We start from the raw sequence: 18,734 nt of genomic DNA, 5'->3' as shown, positions 1-18,734 counted from the left end.
TGAAGGACCACATACCGTATGCTTACATATTTAAAAATTAAACACTGTTAAATACAATACATTCTGTCCTCCTACCTGGACAACAATCACTTCATAAGCACCCAGAAGGCCAGTCTGAATTTAGAATCCTCAGCCTCCCCTGAGTTCTGAGAATATGGTGTTGCAGGGAGAGCTGTCACATGGCCCCCAGCCTCTGGGTCACCTCTGTTTCTCTTCCCGTTTCTGGCTGTGACCCCCACTGCAAGGGCCATTGCAGGCACCCAGCGGATGTCCCAGCGTACATGTCTAAGCTCTGTCTGTAAGGCCTGCCAACAGCTCCTCTTGGCCGCCACTCAAGCCTAGGGGCATACACATGAGTGGAGGGGTCTAACTTGTGGAGTTAGACCTAATGAGTGGAGGACTTGTCCTGGGAGGAGGACTGCTCAGATCTGGGAAGCAGACTCTGACTGAATGGGCAAAGAATTTAATTCAGGGCACCCAAAGCAGTTGATGCTCAAATGGTAAAGAATCTGCCTGCAAAACAGGAGACCTGGATTCGATCCCTTGGTCAGGAAGATCCCCTGGAGAAGGGAATGACTCCCCACTCCAGTACTCTTGCCTGGGAAATCCCACAGACAGAGGAGCCTGGCAGGCTACAGGCCATGTGGTCGCAGAGTTGGACATGACTGAGTGACCAACACTTTCATCCTTTCACCCAGAGCACAGTCTGGCTGCAGAGCAGGGGACCAGCTGAGAGTGGGTGCAACCACTTGGCCCTGTAGACTCTTTGCTTCATGGGGAAGGATGTGGCCAGAGGAGGGCCAAAACAGGGCTCTCTAAAATGTGGGGACCAGGACAGGGACCCTTCTTGTCTAAGAGTGATACTGTACGTTGGAATGGTTTCAGAAATGCTAGCTCAGTTTAGCTTCTTGCTATGGATACCAACTATTCTGTGATTTGATGTTCAATCTGTTTCCATGGTTATCACCTCCCTCCCATCATTCTCATCTCCTGTTCCCTTTCCCTCTAATCTTGGAGAGATTTTCCTGAATTTGTCCTCCAAATCAAAGATGAGAAGTTTTTGTTTTGTTTTGTTTTGGTGGGTCAGTTTTGCCATTTATGGGGAAGGAGATCAAACCAGTCAATCCTAAAGGAAGTCAACTCTGAATATTCATTGGAAGGACTGATTCTGAAGTTGAATCTCCAATACTTTGTCCACCTGATGTGAACAGCCAACTCACTGAAAAAGACCCTGTTGCTGGGAAAGACCAAGAGCAGGAGAAGAAGGGGGAGACAGAGGATGAGATGGTTAGATACCATCACCAACTCAACGGACATAAATTTGAGCAAACTCCAGGAGATAGTAGAGGACAGAGGAGCCTGGTGTGCTGCAGTCCATGGGGTTGCAAAGACTCAGACACACTTAGCAACTGAACAGCAGCAAACTTTTTTGCCTTTTTCTTTGTTACATCTTTAAAATTTTTCTGTTCTGTTACATCTTTTAAAATTTTACCCAGTTCCCTTTGCATCCTAGGTTTCATCTTTGCTTGGTTTCCCTTTGTGGTTCTTTTGGTCTGCCTTCCAGCATCCAGGTCTTCTTTCATGGTATTGAAGCATCAAGCAGGTTTCTAACAATTTACTGTGTCTCCTGTGGTAAATAATTTTTTTTTAATTTTATTTTATTTTTAAACTTTACATAACTGTATTAGTTTTGCCAAATATCAAAATGAATCCGCCATAGGTATACATGTGTTCCCCATCCTGAAAGTCTCCCTTGTAGCTCAATTGGTAAAGAATAATTTTTCAAAGATGTAATTTTGCCTGTTTCTTCATTGTGTTTCATATTGGATTTTCTAGTTGTTTGTCCATTTGTGAGAATAAATTAAACTAGACTTTCTTTTATTTTGCCAACAGATTGCCCTCATTCCTCAAGTGTCCTGGCATCTCACTCACTCCCCAACCCCCTTGCATATCTTGACCTGCTCTGTGGTCTGAGAAGCATGGCTTCTGCTCCAGCATCAGTATCCCATGGTCCTCAGGCATCTGTCTTTGGGCAGAGGAACTGTCTCCTGTTCTGAAGTCCTGGTTCCCGGTCTAAATGTGAGCCTGAGTCCAGTTCTTTTTTGTCTGCATGCAGCACACAGAAAGCCCTAAGCTCTGGAATACTGAGCTTCTAGGGTTTTCCAGGATGTAGCACCCTCTACTCAGAGTTTGAGTTTCTGAAGAGTTCTAGAAAATATGGTGAGGGTCAGAGGGAAGGGAGCAAATAAATCAACATGAATTTTCCTGCCTCAGAAAGCAAATATTGAACAGTATAGTTGGTAATTCTCTTATTTTTGGTAGATTCTCACAGGCCAGAGGAAGATAGTAGGGGATGGAGAGCATCATATAAAGCTTTTTATTGCTTTTTTCCCTGTTTCCTGCCTTAGGTTCACAGGGCAGGGTATTTAGTCATTAAGCATGTAACTCAATCTGACCTTAACAGAAACATACCAAATGTTTGCTTTTTAAATTACCTCTATAAATTAGAGAAATTTCCACCCCGATTCTGGCAATGATCTTCTCTCAACCTTAGTTTCTGCCTTATTCAAGGATTATTAGGTGCAAGTGACAGGACTGTGCAAGCTAATTTAAGGAAAAAGTAGAATTAATCGGAAGGACATAACAGTTTCTCAAAAATTCAAGACTGGGAAATGAAGTTCCCAGCCCCATGAGGGACTGGGTAGTCAGAAGGCTCTGACTTATATCACAGGATGTGATTAGCATGCCTTGGACAAGTGTCAGGGGAGAATGCTGTACCACCCATTCTGGGAGCAGTCGGAAAATCAGAAACTCAGTTTACCCTTGCAAGGCTCAGATGCCTCGCCCTTTATGTATGCAATGCTTGTACTTTCAGCTTGAGGACCCTGCTTATCCCAGTGTGGTGCAGACTGTGATGGAAGGAGGCTGGCTGCTGAGTTAAAGCTGGCCTCGGTGGGCTGTGGCCCCAGCCATCGTAAGTTTCAAGAAGCCACTGCCCCGTGAAAGGGCTCCCCCAGCAAACTGGCCATATCACCTAGGGTCTACCACAGCGTGTGAAGCCTGCGCCTTGGGTGGCCCAGTCAACACAATGACCTTCTCTTCTTAGATTGTTAGAAAAATGCAACAAAGCCCTGCTTTCTGCTGTAGGAAATCATTTATGGAGCACAGCCACCTCTCAGGTTATTTCCACATGAATCTCTACTATGGATGCTGGTATGAAACCCTCTTCATCTGCTATGCTTCCTCAGGGTTTTACTTGGGAGGGCTCCATGTTGTAAGCCTATAAGTTAGAGCATTCAGAATCTGCCTTTTTCAGTACAGTCCATGGCCACAGAATGGGACTCAAGTCAGTGTCTGAAAGACTGGATACAGGCTGGCTTTAGTGCCTACTCATTCACAATCTCTGTTACTGGAGTGGGTATCCTATCCCTTCTCCAGCAGATCTTCCCAACCCAGGAATTGAACTGGGTTGCCTGCACTGCAGGCGGATTCTTTACCCACTGAGCTATTGGGGAAGCCCAATAGGGTGGCAGGACAACCCATAAGTTCTACCTGTCTCTACTCCCATGGCGATTTATTTGTGGCATTTCTTTGCCTACCACTGTCACTGGGCACCCCACTGTCTAAGACCACCCCATAAATAAGTCTTGGCAGGAATATTTAAAGGCAGGGGTTTCTTCCCTCCTAGAAACTTTTCACCTGGTGGGCTGCCGTCTATGGGGTCTCACAGAGTCGGACACGACTGAAGTGACTTAGCAGCAGAAACTTTTCATGTTACAAATTCCTCCACTTTTTCGTCAGTACTCCCCACACTATAAACAAGTAAAAGGGTCCCATCGTATCTTTTTTTCTTCATGGCTGGGGCTGCCTGCTTTACATCATAAAAATAAGAGAAGTCCTCAAGAGCAGACCAACTGACTCTTTTTCCTTCACCAAAGTAAAAAAGATTATGGACTCAGGGCACTCTAGGATACCCTGAAAGGAAGTGGATGTTATCAGCCTCAAAGGCGGTCTTCACCTCTTCCCGGTCCCTCCCCTTCCTCTGGCTGCTCCTCTCCACTTCTCTCAGTGAACCTCTCTGTTCTGCCATTTTTTTCAGAGTGCCGTTGTCTGCCCCACTTAAACCTAACCAAACACAGCTTCCAGTTTTACATACCTCCCCAGATGAACTACTTTCGAATAGAGCTCCTATATTGCAATTTTCAAGTCTGGGAAGTAAGATTCAGGTTGGTCAGTTTGGGCTGGGTGTTTGTCAGTGAACCAATCAGCTCTAGCCAAGGTGTGGCGCTACAAGCCCACTGTCCAATCATTGGAGGCCCTGGGGGAAGTCTCTCTGGGAGTAGAGATGGCAAGGCAGGGAGAGTGCCGGCTCTGGTTTCCATGGCTTTATTGTGTTACCTCTTGGTATTTTCATGAAACATAGAAGAGGGTTCACCAAGTGTTCCATGTAAACCTGAGAAGTGCCACCATTTGACAACCTGGTCCCCAGGTCTGTCATCTGACTCCATAGGATAGAGGCTATTGAGACAGTGCAGGAGCCTGTGTGGCCTTCCTGGGGAGTGTTCCTGGCCTTAATGTTGTAATGATACAGTGATGAATAATTCCAATATGTGATTGTTCTTAGTTTGAACTCAGTAATTCAAAAGGGATAGCAAACAGCAAGAATGAAATCAAGTCTGGACTATGGGGTTGAGGATGTAGGGTTATGAAGCTGTAAAAAAAATTTGTTTTCCTTTTATTTTATAATTTATCTAGGTCTATAAAACAAGTGCAATGTATTTTCTGCCTCCCTGAGTCCTCTAGGCAGAGCAGTGTCCCTCCCCTCTGCATTCCCACAGCACTTCGTTCATATCTCAAAATACCATTTATCATACTTTGCGGTAACTATTTGCTGATGGGTCTGTTTTCCTCGCTAGACCAGGCTCCTCTGGGGAAGAATCTTTATTGTGTTCCTTTTGTGTTCCTAGCATGAATTGGATTTGAACATAGTAAAGGTTCAATAAATATTTGTTGAATGAACCAGACCCAGGACTCAATGAGCCCAGGCAAACCTTGGATATCTGTGCAGCAGCCAAGTGGAAGAATTCCCTGCCTTTCTGCTTCTCATTATGTGGACTCCATCCACAGCTGGGGGTCCTCCCATGGCTCCTTGATTTGTTTCACACACTTTCTTTCAGATTATGGGTCTTATCCAAACCCCAGCCCACTTGGCTGGAGCCTTGATCCTATGCCTGACCTTTGTAGCCCTCTTCTTAGCAGATCAGACCCTGAATCGTGTTCCTCCTCACATCACTGCCTGGATCCAACCTGAACAGACAGATCTCAGGCACCATGATGCGGCACTGTACATTGATACAGCACAGCTGCCTGCTCTAAGGGGCTCTTCTGTTTTCTTCTTCATGTTAGATTAGGCAGTGATCGCTACACTCCCATTTCTGTCCCTTGCTCTTATGGACCGTATTTAAACTCCAGAAACACTTTGGCTAATATAGCGCCTCCCTCCACCTCCACCAGATATGGTATCACTCACTCTTCCTCATGCTATTGGCTGATCCCTGCTTTGCTCATTCCATCATCTCATGCAAACACCCCAGCACAAAAGGATCCTATCTTCCCTGGGTTGCTGTGCAGAAGGCTCAGCCTGAATCTCTTCTGGTCTCTTTCAGAAGGGATTTTTCTTGCATTGCTAGTAAGGGAATAGTTTCCTCAGCTGGATGGTTGCCATGTCCACCATGTCAAATGGACTCCCCTGGGGCCAAGGCTGGGATAGGTTAAGCCTCTATAAAACCGAGACAAATTTGTGCTTGGCTAACTTAGCACAGAGCTCAGCACTACCTGGTTTTCTAAGGCTGGGCAGGAGAGACCTGGGACTTTGAATAAAGCTCATCCACTAGAAAGGGACCAGAAACTCCAGGCAGACTTAGATTCTTTCACTTAGAGAAGTTTCAGTCTGGCAGAAAGGCAGGTGTCTGTGGGGACCACAGGGATGATAGAAGCTGTATTTGTTTCTAAGGCTGCCATAAAGAAATACCACAGCCCAGGTGACTTAAAACAACAAATTTACTGCCTCATAGTCCTGAAGGCTAAAAGTCCAAAATCAGTGTGTTGGCAGGGTCATGCTGTCTCTGAAACCTGTGGAGGAGAATTCTTTCTGGCCTCTTCCTAGGTTCTGATGGTTTGCCAGCAATTCCTGATATTCCTTGACTTTCAACTGCTGCGCTTCAATTCCTGCGTCTGTCATCATGCGCCATTCTTCCTCCGTGTATCCCTGTCTCTTCTCCTCTGCTTATGAGGACACCAGCCACATTGGATTAAAGGCCTACCCTACTCCAGTGTGACCTTATCTTAACTAATTGCATCTGTTATGACCCTGTTTTTAAATAAGGTCACATTCTAGGGTACTGAGGTTAGGATTCCAACATATCTTTTTGGGGAGGCACAATTGAATCCGTAACAGTCATGCTGCAGTGGATGTCAGAATAAAAGGTTAAGGATTTCATTAAGTGGGTGGAACAAAGAGAAAGTGTGTTGCTTCTATCACAGCTCAAAATCTCCTAGAGCTAGGTCCTTAACAGGCTCTTGTTGCTATCTTCGCTCACTTTCTCAAGATTTACTTCTCCAGTTATCTCCTATCCCTTCTAAATGATCAATCCCTCCCCTTTTCAGTGGGACTATTTTCTTCAGCTCATAAGCATGATTGACTATCCTTTATGTTTAAAGTCCTTCTTTGGTTCCTCATCCCTCTCCAATTACTGCCCATTTCTCTGCATCCCTTCACAGCTTAATGTCTCAAAATATTTGTTTACATGATTATCTCTATTTCACATTTTATCACCTCAAAATTCTCAAATTATGTCTCTTCCATTGCACGATTTCACCAAAACTTCCTGTGTCAAGGTTACCGTAATCTCCATGTTGTCAGGTTCAATGGACAATTTATTTTCTCATCTTACTCACTCTCTCAGTTGTATTAGATCCAGATGACCACTCTTACACCACTGATTTTCTTCTTATCTCTGATGTCTATGACAATTTCTTCTCAGTCTTTGTTATAGACTCTCTTCCAATGTCTAAATATTGGTGTTCTGCAGGGCTGCTTCTTTCTCTCTTCCTAAATGATCGATTTTTATAGCCCAAGATATCATCTACATGCTGATAATGACCATATTTGTATCTCCAACTCACTCTCTCATTTGAACTCCAGTCCTACATATCCAGCTACTTGATTTAGCTACCTACTTGATTTTTCTACTTGGATACATCATAAGTGTCTTAGTCTAAATATGCCTAAACAGAGCTCCACTTAGTTCCTCAAACACATGAGGAGCTCTTTCCTACCTCTAGGCCTCATCTATGCTGCTCCATCTACTTGATTCCACTTCTCCTCACTTCTTATTCTTCAGGTTTCAGGGAGACTCTTCTGCCCTCTGCAATCTAATATTCCCTTCTAATGCTATTGATATTTCTCAGGTGGCTCAGTGGGTAAAGAATCTGCCTGCAATGCAGGAGATGCAAGAGACATGTGTTCAATCCCTGGGTTGGGAAGATTCTCTGGAAGAGGGCATGGCAACCCACTACAGTATTCTTGCCTGGAGAATCCCATGGACAGAGAAGTCTGTTAGGCAACAGTCCATAGTGTTGCAGAGTTGGACACGACTGAAGCAACGGAGCAACACACATACATGTACACATGCAGTTATTCATGTATGATTTTTTTCCTCTCTCCTCCACTGGACTGTGTTCTCTTGAAGGCAGGGTTGTATTTGTTTTCTTCTCCATCATATACCCAACTCGCAGTACAGTGCCTGGCATGCAGTGGATGCTCAACAATGATTTGCAAAATGAATGAATAGCTAATGACTGGGTTTTATATCGCTTTGGAACTGCAAGTCCCTGGGCAGGGCAAGGAAACCTCCAGGACTGTTACCCAGTTTCAGAAATTAGTGTCAGGGAAAGACCATAAAATTTCTTTCTAGGAAATCTGAAAATGTTTCAAATAAATGTGTCTATTCATTTATGTAATTGCACAGAGCACTTCTCCAGAGCTCTCATTCTAAGTACTTCAGTAAAATAGGATAATGAGTCAGAGTGTTGAGAGGAGACAAACTGCCTTGGAACTTGAGGTCTTGGAAGAATCAGAGCCAACACCCTAAGTGTTGCTTCTCTTTAAGGAGGGATGTTGGTTCAAAGGGCCACAGTGGGTTCATCATCGGAAACTGGGACACCAGATTCAAGCCTGGGAGATGCCTTCTGTAGATCCTTCAGACCCAAAGATTGAAGTCTGCTTTATATTGCTGTAGAAAAAGTGTTAACTTGGCTAAGTGAAGTTAGCCTCAGTTGCCTGGTTTCCCAAATGCATATGACACCTCTAAAGGGTCATGTTCATGACTCATTCACTCATAGAAGATGAGGATGAGGTTGAGTATAAACAACTGAGGCAAAATTAATGATGCCTCTTGCAGAAAAGGCAACCCAGAGGTTGGGTTGGTGATATATAAAAGAAGACCGCAGTGGGGCAACTGATCAATAAAGAAATATTTTATTTGTTTCAAAGATAGCATGCTTCAAAATTAGCTGCTCTTTCCAAAAAGAAGAATTTCCTCCAGTTATTCTATATAGCCAGGGAAGAAACTGACCTCTTTGGGAACCAGCCTGTATCAGAGAGGAATCAGGCTGAAAGCAGTAGAAATGGACTCTGACTACTTAAACTAGAAAAGGGGGGGTTTGGAAGGATAGTGAACAGCCCTAGGACTGAAGAAAAAGCTGAACAATCAGATGCCCAAAAGGCCAGTTATCAAGGGAGCTCCAGGGTTCTCAAGTGATCAACATTTCTTTAGGAAACTACTATCCAATGACTGAGATTCCGAATGAGAGCCTGATTGACCTAAACCGAGAGCCATATGCCTGCTTCAGTGGGAGGGGGTTGGAAGCCTGAGATTCTTAGTCCCACCAGAGCCAAAGGGAGTAGAAAAAAAAAAAAAAAAAGATTCACAAAGGACTCAATAGAGCAGACAAAACAAGCAATTCATGATTCTGATGGTGGTAGAGGTGTCAGTAACCAGATTAATGAATTAATTCATTGTGAACCTTATCAGCATTTATATAATTCAAGTCATGTGACTATAAGCTGTGTTATACAGATGAAATAAAAGACACTGATTAACATTAAAGAAGTTACCATGCAATGCTGGGAGGCAATTAAAAAGACATGAAATTGTTCAAGTTATGGTTCCTTGGGTTGCAAGAAAACAAAACTCAGAGTTACTCAAGTAAAGAATAGTGTTTATTGCAAGGAAGCAGAGCTCTCACAGAACCAAAGGACATGAAATCAAGTGCAGTCGAGCATCAGGGGAGATGGAGAGGAACAGAAGCAGCTGGCTACTGGTTCTATTTCTCTCTCTTGGGCCACGGGCTCTTCTCTGCTCTTTCCTTCTTGTCAGCTCCATTTTCCTTTCTCTGCAGAACAGCTTCCGCCTTTTACTCATCAACTTGCAAACGTTTGCCATTATTTTCAGTTTACAAGACTTTTTCACCACCAACTGTCAGCAATCTTATGTCTCATATCAAGTTCTCAAGATAGAATCTGTTCAGCCTCACTCTTCTCTTGGTGCAAGGTCACACAAAGTCAGATTTTTAGGCAACTAGTAGCTCAGACTGTAAAGAATCCGGCTGCAATGCAGGAGACCTGGTTTTGATCCCTGGGTTGGGAAGATCCCCTGGAGAAGGGAATGGCTACCCACTCCAGTAGTCTTGCCTGGAAAATTCCATGGGCAGAGGAGCCTGGCAGGCTACAGTCCATGGGGTCACAAAGACTAGAATGTGACTGAACAACTAACATTTTCACTTTTTTAGCTTTCAACATACTGGCTAATTTGGAGTCAGGTGGTCATCCTTAGTTCAGTTCGGCCCTAGCTGTGTGTGTGCGCGTGTGTTTTTGGGTGGATGTTGGTCAGAAGGAGGTGTGTGTGCGAAACTATAGGCAGGGCAGAAAAATGTTTTTTTAAAAATTTCTTATTGGAGTATAGTTGCTTTATAATGCTGTGTTCTTTTCTGCTGTACAGCACAGTGAGTCAGTCATACATGCACATGTATCTCCTCCTTTTTGGATTTCCGTCTTTTACAAAAATATAACTACGATGAGTTAAAGAAGATAAATGGCTGATGTTGATAGAGATGGCTCTATTGTATCCATGTTTTGGAAACATCTAGTTGAGAGGATAAAAGAGATGTAACAGAAGCTTGATGAGGTAGGACAGAGGGAAGAGGTGGTGAGCATTTACTGCTTCTGCCAGATGAACATTCCCTCCCTCTGCTTTTACCTATGGTGCTCACCACACCTTCCCTCTGTTTCTTTAATCTGTGAAATCTCCTCTAAGCACTTCTAATCTTTACACCTATCCCAGAAATTTTGACATTTTGTGATTTTATGTTTATTTAGTTGAAAATACTATCTTTTTCCTTTTGATTTCTCCTTTGTCAAATGGATCATTTGTAAACATGTTGTTAATTTCCAAACATTTGGCTTTTTGCAGATATCTTTATGTTAATGATTCAGTTAATTTCATTGTGACCAAAAGACATACATTATATAGTCTTGATCTTTTTTAATTATAGACTTTTTATGGTCCAGAATATAGTCATTCTTGGTAAATGTTACATGTGTACTTGAAAAGAATGTGTACTCCGTTGTTGTTGACTGGTATGTTCTATACAGGTCTGTTTAGTTTGGCTTATTCATGTTTTGTTTCTGTTTCAGCTTGTGGGATCTTAGTTCCCTGACTGGGGATTGAACCCAGGCCCCTTGCAGTGGAAGTGTAGAGTCCTAACCACCGAACCACCAGGGAATTCCCCATTCATGTTTTCTATATTTTTAGTGATCTTCACCAAGTTGTTCAGTACTGAAAAGTGTTAAAACATGCAACTGCAATTGTGGATTTATCTAATTCTTCCTTCAGTTCTATCAGTTTTTTACTTCCTTTTTTGAGGTTCTGTTATTAACTGTATATACATTTAGGTCTGTTCTCTCCTCTTGATGGATTAATCAATTTATTATTATTTTATATTATATTATTATTATTTTAAATTTATCTTTTAATATTTCTTGTCCAAAAGTGTTTTCTCTGTATTAATGTACCTTCAATACCTTCTCTGTATTAATGTACCTCAAACTTACCTTCAATTAGTGCTTTCACGGTGTATCTTTTTGCATTCTTTTACTTTTAACTTGCTTGTGTCTACAGTTTTATTTATTTATTTTAATTATTATTATTTTTATTTTTGCCATCCCATTGTCAGACACATTGTTCCATTTGGTCAGATTATGTTTCTTTGCTCATCTTTTGGTTTTCAGAATGAGTCTAGCTCTTATTTGCAAATTCACTGAATCACATGTCCTTTCATCTCCGTGTACTACTAAAACTTTCATGTTTCTAAATTTTAACTTAAAAAAAAGTTGTCTCTTTATTTGTCTGCACTGGGCCTTAGTTGTGGTATGTGGGATCTTTAGTTTAGGCATACAACTTCTTGGTTGAGGCATGTGGGATCTAGTTCCCTGACAAGGGGTTGAACCCAGGCCCCCTGCATTGGGAAGGCAGAGTCTTAGTCACTGGACCACCAGGGAAGTTCCTCTAAATTTCAAGTTTTGCAGATGGGTGGAAAATATGGTATGGGGAGGGAGGTGGGAGGGGGGTTCAGGATGGGGAACATGTGTACACCCGTGGCGGATTCATGTTGATGTATGGCAAAACCAATACAATATTGTGAAGTAATTAGCCTCCAATTAAAATAAATAAATTTATATTAAAAACAAATTAGTGTCTAAAGTTTTAAAGTGGGTTCTTATAGATAGAACAAAATTGGTTCTTGCTTTTTTTAATCCAGTCTAACAATCTCTGCTTTTAATTGCAGTGTTTAGATTGCCTATATTTAATGTGATTATTGATATGTCTGGGTTTAAATCTACCATACTGCTGTTTGTTTTCTATTTTCCTATTTGTTTTTCATTCCTTGTTTTTCCTTTTTTTTTTTGCATTATTTTTATGATTCCAACTGATCTCTTTGTTGCCTTATTAGCTATACCTCTACCTTGTCTTGTTATTGGTTCCTCTACCATTTACAATATATTGATACATCTTTAATTTATCACAGTCTACTCTCAGATAGTGTTAAACCATTTCATGTGAAGTGTAAGAAACTTTTCTCTTTTTTTGTACTATTGTCGTGTTTTATGGGATGCTGGTATTATTTTATTTTAAATAGACAGTTTTAATAAAGAGATTAAACAGTGGAAAATATTTTTTATATTAGTCCACATATTCCTCTTGATTCCTTTGGGTAGATACAAATTTCCAAATAGTATTATTTCTTATGCTTGAAGAATTTCCTTTAGTATATTTTATAGTGCAGCTATGCTGGTAATGAATTTTCTCAGATATTGTATGTTTTAAAAAGTGTTTAGTTCACTTTCATTTTTGAAAGATACTTTTGTTGGGCACAAAACTCCAGTTGATAGCTTTATCTTCTTCTGGTTTGCACAGTTTCTGACATAAAATCTTCTGTCATTCTTGTCTTCATTTCTCTGTACATAATGTATTTGTTTTCCTCCAACTGCTTGTAAGAATTTCTTTTTAACCATTTTTTTCAGTAATTTGATTATTAAGTGGTCTGTTGTATTTTTATTTCTAATCAATATTTATATTGAAGTATAGTTGATTCACAATATTGTGCTAATTTCTTATGTGCAGCAAAATAATGCAGCCATACATACATATACATTCTTTTAAAAATATTCTTTTCTATTATGATTTATCATAGGATATTGAATATAATTCTCTGTGCTATACAGTAGGACTTTGTTGTTTATCCATTCTATGCATAAAAGTTTGTATCTGTTAACCCCAACCTCCCACTCCATCCTCAGGAAACCCTACTCAATGATCTGTGGTGACCTAAATGGGAAGGAAATCTAAAAAAGATTGGATACTTTTGTATACTGATTCACTTTGCTGTACAGCAGAAACTAACACAACACTGTAAAGGAACTATGAAAGTGAAAGTGAAGTTGCTCAGTCGTGTCCAGCTTTTTGTAACCCCATGGACTGCAGCACGCCAGGCTTCCCCATCCATCACCAATTCCCAGAGCTGGCTCAAACTCAGGTCCATCGAGTTGGTGGTGCTATCCAACCATCTCATCCTCTGCCATCCCCTTCTCCTCCTGCCTTCAGTCTTGCCCAGCATCAGTGTATTTTCCAGTGAGTCAGTTCTTCACATCAGGTGGCCAAAGTATTGGAACTTCAGCTTCAGCATCAGTCCTTCCAATGAACACCCAGGACTGATCTTCTTTAGGATTGACTGGTTGGATCTCCCTGCTATCCAGGGGACTCTCAAGAGTCTTCTCTAGCACCACAATTCGAAAGCATCACTTCTTTGGTGCTCAGCTTTCTTTATAGTCCACTCTCACATCCATACATGACTACTGGAAAAACCATAGCTTTGACTAGACAGACCTTTGTTGGCAAAGTAATGTCTCTCCTTTTTAATATGCTGTCTAGGTTGGTCATAGCTTTTCTTTCCAGGAACAAGTGTCTTTTAATTTCGTGGCTGCAGTCACCATCTGCAGTGATTTTGGAGCCCCCAAAATATAAAGTCTGTCAGTGTGTCCATTGTTTCCCCATCTATTTGCCGTGAAGTGATGGGACCAGATGCCATGATCTTCCTTTTTTGAATGTTGAGCTTTAAGCCAACTTTTTCACTCTTCTCTTTCATTTTCATCAAGAAGCTTCTCAGTTCCTCTTCGCTTTCTGCCATAAGGGTGGTGTCATCTGCATATCTGAGGTTATTGATATTTCTCCCAGCAATCTTGATTCCAGCTTGTGCTTCGTCCAGCCTGGCATTTCACATGATGTACTCTGCATATAAGTTAAATAAGCAGGGTGACAATATACACGTACTCCTTTCTCAATTTGGAACTAGTCTGTTGTTCTATGTCCGGTTCTAACTGTTGCTTCTTGACCTGCATACAGACTTCTCAGGAGGCAGGTCAGGTGGTCTGGTATTCCCATGTCTTGAAGAATTTTCCTCAGTTTGTTGTGATCCACACAGTCAAAGGCTTTAGGGTAATCAATAAAGCAGAAGTAGATGCTTTTCTGGAACTCTCTTGCTTTTCCAGTAATCCAATGGATGTTGGCAATTTGATCTCTGGCTCCTCTGCCTTTTCTAAATCCAGCTTAAACATCTGGAAGTTCTTGGTTCACGTACTGTTGAACCCTCACTTGAAGAATTTTGAGCATTACTTTGCTAGAGTGTGAGATGAGTGCAATTGTGCGGTAGATTGAACATTCTTTGGCATTGCCTTTCTTTGCAATTGGAATGAAAACTGAGCTTTTCAAGTCCTGTGGCCACTGCTGAGTTTTCCAAATTTGCTGGCATATTGAGTGAAGCACTTTCACAGCATCATCTTTCAGGATTTGAAATAGCTCAGCTGGAATTCCATCACCTTCACTAGCTTTGTTTGTAGTGATGATTCCTAAGGTCCACTTGACTTCGCATTCTAGGATATCTGGCTCTAGGTGAGTGATCACACCATCGTGGTTACCTGGGTCATTAAGATCTTTTTTATAGTCCTTCTGTGTATTCTTGCCACCTTTTATTAATAAATCTGCTTCTGTTGGGTCCATACCATTTCCATACCCATCTTTGCATGAAATGTTCCCTTGGTATCTCTAATTTTCTTGGAGAGATCACTAGTCTTTCCCATTCTATTGTTTTCCCCTATTTCTTTGCATTGTTCGCTGAGGAAGTCTTTCTTCTCTCTGCTTGCTCTTCCTTGGAACTCTGAATTCAGATGGATATATCTTTCCTTTTCTCCTTTGCCTTTAGCTTATCTTCTTAATGAAACTACCTATGGCACAGAAACAGAATAATGTACAGGCTGCATTTTTTAAATGTTTGATCTCCTTGGAGTCATTGAACTTTTTTTAGATCTGTGAGTTTATAGTTTTTATTTTCAATTTATTACTAGTAATGTTTATTGTTAACAAGATCTATTTCTTTAAAAAATCTTTTCTAGCTTTATTGAGGTATGATTGACAAACAAAAATTGTACAGTCACACCCCAAAGATATTGCAAGTTTGGTTCCAGACCATTACAACAAAGCAAATATCCCAATACAGTGAGTCACAGGATTTTTTGCTTTCCCGGTGCATATAAAAGTTAAGTTGATACTATACTGTGGTTAAATGTGCAATAGCATTTTGTCTAAAAAATATGCATTCCTTAATTTTAAAAATATTCTATTGATAAAAAATGCTAACCATCATTTGGCAGTGCAGGGTTACCATAAACCTTCAATTTGCTAAAAACACAGTATCTGTGAAGTTCCATAAAGCAAAGCACAATAAAACAAGCTACACCTGTATATATTTAGGTTGTAACAATATGGTTTCTTTAAGGTGTACAATGTGATAACTAAATATATGTATACATTGTGAAGTAATGACCACAATCAAGTTAATTAACCTTTCCATTATCTCACATGGTTTCCATTTTTGTGTGTGTAGTGAGAATACATGATCTATTCTCTTAGCAGATTTCAAGTATACGTTACAGTATTATTAGTTATAATCACCATACTCCATGCTGTACATTAGATCTCCAGAACTTGTTTGTCTTAGAACTAGAAGTTTCTATCATTTGCATCTTTGGTAATTTTTTGTTGGATGCTGATGTTATTGATTTTAGTTAGTTACTAGGTGTCATTGTATTTTTTGAAAAAATACTGTTGGGTTGTCTTTATCTGATATGCAGTTATATTCCTTGAGATTAGTTAGATCTTTTTCAGGCTCAAAATTAGGCTTTGTTGGAGCAGATCCAGAGCAGCCTTTGGTTTGGGGTTAATTTAAACGATATCCTTTGGAAGACTCGAGTTGATGTCATTTGTACTATAAGGTCTTTCTACTTTGGTGGTGGTTGTAATGGTTTAGTTGCTAAATCATGTCTGACTCTTTTGCCACCCCATGGACTGTAGTCCACCAGGCTCCTCTGTCTATGGGATTTCCCAGGCAAGAATACGGTAATGGGTTGCCATTTCCTTCGCCACTATGTTGGTGGCAATCTGAAATACTCTCAGTCCTGGGTGAGCTCTGAGAGTTGTTCAGCCTGCTACTTTCTGGTGGTTTCTTCATCAGCCTCAGGCAGTTTTATCTTATGCATGTGCAGATCAGTACTCAACCTAAATTCAAAGGACCCTCTCTTCAGATCTTTCAAGCTCTCTCCCTCTTTCTGAGCAACTCTCTTCTCTCTGGTACTCTCTCATACAAATCCTAGTCACTGGCCTTTCTGAACTCTGGTTTCTATCTTCTCGACTCACCAAGATCACCAGGCTGTTTGGAATCCTTGTCCTTGCATTGTAGCCTGCAAATAGCCTTCAGGCAGCATTCTAGGGCAGTTACAGAACTGACCGCATTTGCTTCTCTTCTCACTGAGATCATGGTCCTGTGTTGTTCAATGTCTGAAAAATTGTTGTTTCATATATTTTGTCTGGTTTTCCAATTGTGTAATTTGAGATGGTAAATTCAATACCTGGCACTCCCTCATGCCCAAAATGAATGCCCTGTGTAGTTGTTCTTAATTAGAAACATCTTCTAGTAAGCAGTATATGTGTATTTTTACAGTATGTGTATTTTATATTTTAAGACATTAAATATATCTTAACAATAATAAAAGACAACATTTCAATATCCTGTGCCATCCCATCTTAACCCCGCTATGTAGAAACAACCGCTTCTTTAATTACTTAGGTTTTCTTATTATAGCTAATCTATATTTCTAAATAATATATATCTACTGCTATTTCTCATTTATTTCTGATGTTATCTATTGACTTTCTTTTATGGTAGGAAAGATTAAGCTTTTTTATACCACATCTTGATTTCTCATCTTTCACCTTCCCAATAAAATTGTATCACAATTTTTTATATAACAAATAATTAGTTTTATATCATTATGACTATGCAAATATTGCTTACTTCAAACCCTAACATATCACTATGATTCTGTTTTATTTCTCCTTCAGTTTTTATTATTCAAATTCATAATTACTTATTTTAAAAATATTTATTTCACCATTCACGTGTTCTTAATCTTTTCCAAATATTCCACTTTTAGGATATCATATGGAGTCTCCTTCTCTTTTTATTGCAAGTGACTCTCCTCAGATTCTCTGTGATGCCAGGAAGTTGCAGATCTCTTACCCTGGAGTCCCCCAGCCACTGTTTTCCTAAGTTGTATCCATTGCTTCCTGTTTTCTATGTCATTATCTTTCTTGGTTTACTCCCTCTTTTTTTTGCTGAAGTATGTGCTACGTAGTTTCCTAGTAAATGGATATCATTTTGGGTTCATTAAATACCTGAAATATCTTTGTTCCACTGTTAAATTTTGGTGGCTAGTTTGACTACTTGTAAAGTTTTAAGTTAAAAAAGTTTCCAATCAAATTGGATGGCCTTGATCCATAGTTTTTGGTATTGCTAAGGAACTAAAAGCCTCTTGATGAAAGTGAAAGTGGAGAGTGAAAAAGTTGGTTTAAAGCTCAACATTCGGAAAACGAAGATCATGGCATCTGGTCCCATCACTTCATGGGAAATAGATGGGGAAACAGTGGAAACAGTGTCAGACTTTATTTTTGGGGACTCCAAAATCACTGCGGATGGTGACTGCAGCCATGAAATTAAAAGACGCTTACTCCTTGGAAGGAAAGTTATGACCAACCTAGATAGCATATTCAAAAGCAGAGACATTACTTTGCCAACAAAGGTCTGTCCAGTCAAGGCTATGGTTTTTCCTGTGGTCATGTATGGATGTGAGAGTTGGACTGTGAAGAAAGCTGAGAGCCAAAGAATTGATGCTTTTGAACTGTGGTGTTGGAGAAGACTCTTGAGAGTCCCTTGGGCTGCAAGGAGATCCAACCAGTCCATTCTGAAAGAGATCAGCCCTGGGCTTTCTTTGGAAGGACTGATGCTAAAGTTGAAACTCCAGTACTTTGGCCACCTCATGCGAAGAGTTGACTCATTGGAAAAGACTCTGATGCTGGGAGGGATTGGGGGCAGGAGGAGAAGTGGGCGACAGAGGATGAGATGGCTGGATGGCATCACTGACTCGATGGACGTGAGTCTGAGTGAACTCTGGGAGTTGATGGTGGACAGGGAGGTCTGGCATGCTGCGATTCATGGGGTTGCAAAGAGTCGGACACGACTGAGCGACTGAACTGAACTGAAGGAAAAGTCTGAAATCATTATAATTCTTATTTCTTTTAAATTATTTTCACTTTGGAATATATTATAATTTTCTCTCTCTACTCTGGTCCTTGAAATTGCATGTTTTCTTCAATTATCATGCTAGATAACCTGTGGGTTCTTTCAACCTGGAGACATATATTTGAGATGTTCTCTACTCCTTTCCCCTAACTTTCTGTTTTTTTTCTTTCTGTGGCTCCTGTAAGCTGTATGATATAATTCTTGGTTTTAACTTCTATTTAATTTTTTCCCTCTCCATCGGTTATCTCTTTGTCTTTTTGTTTTATTTTCCTTCAGATTTTTTGGACTTTATTTTGAAGACATTCTATTCAAGTTTTTTATTTTGGCAATCATATATGCTAATTTCCAAGAGCTCTTTCTTAATCTTTGAGTGTTTTCTGTCTTAGTTTCCTGCTGTTTAATGTGCTTGTTTCTTTTTTTTTTCC

At 40.5% G+C, this 18,734-nt stretch overlaps 1 non-coding gene across 1 annotated transcript; it reads right to left on the bottom strand.

Annotated features, from left to right (window-relative positions):
* Positions 1-10,771: 10,771 nt before the first annotated feature.
* Positions 10,772-10,844, bottom strand: TRNAG-UCC. Its single transcript has one exon. It is a non-coding gene; the product is annotated as a tRNA-Gly (tRNA).
* Between the last annotated feature and the right edge of the window lie 7,890 nt (positions 10,845-18,734).

This window comes from Bubalus bubalis, chromosome 16 (assembly GCF_019923935.1).
Source record: "Bubalus bubalis isolate 160015118507 breed Murrah chromosome 16, NDDB_SH_1, whole genome shotgun sequence".
Taxonomy (NCBI): Eukaryota; Metazoa; Chordata; class Mammalia; order Artiodactyla; family Bovidae; genus Bubalus; species Bubalus bubalis.
This window is presented reverse-complemented; position numbering and strand designations above follow the sequence as displayed.